The following is a 3,682-nucleotide window of genomic DNA, read 5'->3' as shown; positions in this document are numbered from 1 at the left end:
TAAGAATAAAATATTAGACGTAGAAGTTTACCTCGATTAATCAATAAGTTGAAATATTTGAATATTTATTTGGTTGTGATCTTTCAAGAAAATATAATTCTCTTGAGTAAAAACTCTGATAGAGATAAAAGAAAATATGAGCTTATATATTTCTTGGGGATCATAACCCCTTTATAGTTAATTTAAGAATTAGTTATTGGTTGTATTTATGCCCTTAACAAATTATAAATATAACTTTAATAATCTCTACAATTTTACTTTTCGTGACATTTCTAATGACTCATGACTTTTATAAATAATTGATCACTTAATTTATGGCATATTTATGATAACAATATACATTAAAACATGTGTCCATAATTATGGATTTAATCCAACACTTTAATCTACATTTACAGCTTATTGTATTTTGATTGGGAAATACAAAATCTTTAATTTTTTAGAGTAAATTACAAGTTTAGTATCTAAATTATTACTTTTATTTTGTTTTGGTACCCAAATTTTATTTCTTTTAAATTCATAATATTTAGTTTATGTTTCATTTTTGTACTTGTCGTTAAAAACTTAACGATAATGTTGACGTGTCCACCATAAGATAATGACACGTATCAGTGAAAAATAAATAAAAATTCTCATGTCAACAATTTTTTTTTATTTTTTAATTATGGATACCAAATTGAAATTGAAACTAAATGTTATGTATTGTATTAAAAAAATTAAGTACTAAACGAAACAAAATATTTAACTTGTAGTTTACTCAATCTTTTAACAATCTTGTACTAGTCTAAAAATCAAATTTGTAAATTATGACATGGGCAATTAGTTGACCCTATTCCTATATGTAATAGGGTAAGGGGGAGGTAGGTAGTAGGTTGCCCCCAATGTCAGGTTGAGAGCAGCTTCCGTGGAATATCTCCGTTATGAATTACCCTCAGTGAGACTCGATCCCACGACCACAAGATTAAAAGCCTTGTGCTCTACCAACTGAGTTAGACGAGCAAATTCTAAATTATAACATGGGCGAGGGACCCAATCTTTTAATAATTTATTGAAAGACTTGTATTAAATCAAACATTAATTACTCAAATTGCCCAGATTGCCTCTAATATAACATGAATACCATTTTCTATGTGTCAATTACAGTTTCAAATTTCTCAGCTGGATAGTATACATGCTTTATGATGACTGGGAAATGGGCATTTTTTTTATGACAGCAAGCGGTCCATGCACACGTCAAATTAATCTAAAGATGTTGAATTTTTGGAACCACGTAAAGCATGTGTCTTCTTCAATTTTGCTTCTTCTCACAACAAACTGGTCCTGCAAGCGTTCCATGCACACATCAAATTATCTTAAATGGTTGAAATTTAGGAACCACAAGAATGTCTCTTCTTCAGTTTTTCTTCTTCTCACAACAAACTGGTCCCGCAAGCCGTCCATGTAGACGTTAAATTAACTGAAAAACGTGTTTTTTATATAAAACTTGTCCAAAACTCTTGGAAAAGAAGAAGAGAAAAACCATAATAAACTGACAACAAGCGGTCCATGCACACGTCAAATCAATCTTAAATGGGTTGACTTTAGGACCACAAACATGTTTCTTGTTCAGTTTTGCTTCTTCCCACAAACAAACTGGTCCTGCAAGCGGTCCATGAACACGTTTAAGTTAACTGGAAAAATAAAATAAAAGACACGTTTATTCTGCACACGACCTAACTTGTTGTGACAGAACCGAACCTTTCTCGGTTTCCCTTTAACATATATAATGTCTACTACGTGCAAAAGTCTCAGCACCTAACACTCAGTCACACGTCCATGGCACTACCGTCCTCTGCCGTAGCATTTTCGGTCCGAAGACGTAAACCGGAACTTGTTGCTCCTGCAAAGCTCACCCCTAATGACTGCAAACTGTTATCCGACATCGATGACCAAGAAAGTCTCCGGTTCAATATCCCGGTGATCCAATTTTTTGGGTGGAATCCTCCATGCAAGGGAAGGACCCTGCTGCAGTTATTCGGGAGGCACTCGCACAAACTCTAGTGTTCTATTATCCACTTGCTGGTAGGTTAAGGGAAGGGCCTAACCGCAAGCTTATGGTAGATTGTACTGGCGAAGGTGCTTTGTATATTGAAGCCGATGCCGATGTTGCACTTAAGGATTTTGGGGATATATCTGTCCACCATTTCCTTGCATTGATGAGCTCCTTTATGTTCCTAACCCGAATGAACTTTTGAATAGACCACTGTTGATCATTCAGGTGACAAGGTTGAGATGCGGTGGTTTTATCTTTGCCATCAACGTTAGCCACATCTTAACCGACGCCAGTGGCATGATGCAATTGATTTTAGCCATGGCTGAGATAGCTCGTGGAGCAACCGCCCCTTCAGTACAACCTGTATGGGAGAGGCACCTTCTAAGTGCTAGAGATCCGCCACGAGTCTCGTTGTTCCATCGCGAGTACGACCGAGAAAAAGAAGACGCCATGCCCATCAGTACCAACACCCCATTGCAAAACATGGTCCACCGCTCCTTTTTCTTTGGCCCCAATGAACTTTCGTCCCTTCGCAAACTCTTGCCCTACCACCTTCGTCAATGTTCGAGGTTTGAACTTTAGCAGCTTGTTTATGGCGTTGCCGAACAATTGCCCTAGAAACAGACCCTGATGAAGAGGTTCGCTTGCTATTCATGGTTAGTGCACGTCTAAAGTTAAACCCTCCTTTACCATCAGGGTATTACGGTAACGCCATCGTCTTCCGGCTGCAATAACAACAGCTAGAAAACTCAGCGAAAACCCATTAGGCTATGCAATAAAACTGGTGAGACAAGCCAAGGAGAGCGTGACAGAAGAGTATGTGAGATCGGTGGCAGATTTAATGGTGATAAAGGGTCGACCCCATATCCCATGGCGGGGAGTTGTTTGGTAACAGATGTAACACGAGCAGGGTTTGAAGATGTTGATTTTGGGTGGGGTAAAGCAGTGTACGGAGGGCTTGCAAAAGCTGGTTTGGGTGCTAAATTACACGGTGCATCACCATTGAGTATTTTAGTGGCAGTCAAGAATGAGAAAGGAGGGGATGGAATTGCCATGTCAATTTGTTTGCCAGCCCCAGCAATGGAAGTATTTGTCAGGAATTGGATATCTTATTAAAACAAGAGATGGTTGGGTTACAAACTAAACCGATCTTCATTTCATCCGGTTTGTAAAATAATGACCGATATAAAATTCAAGAATACTAATAATGACTGGTGTACTAAAATATTTTGAGCCACAATATTCTGAAAGAATAATAATTTCTAAGCTACATTAGTAATTAGTATAGTGTCAAATATTAAGGATTTGACATAAAGATGTGATATTTTATCTAGGTTTCAAAAGCTATATTCTTGTAATACATTTCAATGCAATAAGATAGTAATTGTTTGATACAAAATTATTAGTACTTACATCTTACATTTAATAAAATCGAGTGTAATGCCTTGAATTTTCAAGTTGACGAGTGAGTTCTACGTACTCATGTGATTGTGTAATTAAAATCGTTGGCCAAATTTAAGCCTAATCGGATATGAATTTAGCTCCAAATAGCTAAATATAGGTACTCAAATTCACCTCAAAATATTGATTCTTCTATTAATCCTCAAAATTGTGATCTATATGTTCCTATTGCAATTAGTAAAAGAAATC

The 3,682-nt window shown here is 36.5% G+C and overlaps 1 pseudogene; it reads left to right on the top strand.

Moving 5' to 3' along the window:
* The first annotated feature begins 1,806 nt into the window (after nt 1-1,806).
* On the top strand, nt 1,807-3,260 carry LOC120195155 (annotated as a pseudogene).
* Nucleotides 3,261-3,682: the final 422 nt, after the last annotated feature.

Source organism: Hibiscus syriacus, unplaced genomic scaffold (assembly GCF_006381635.1).
Source record: "Hibiscus syriacus cultivar Baekdansim isolate YM2019G1 unplaced genomic scaffold, ASM638163v2 tig00117007_pilon, whole genome shotgun sequence".
Lineage (NCBI taxonomy): Eukaryota > Viridiplantae > Streptophyta > Magnoliopsida > Malvales > Malvaceae > Hibiscus > Hibiscus syriacus.
The sequence above is the reverse complement of the archived record's forward strand: the minus strand, read 5'-3'. Positions and strand labels throughout refer to the sequence as shown.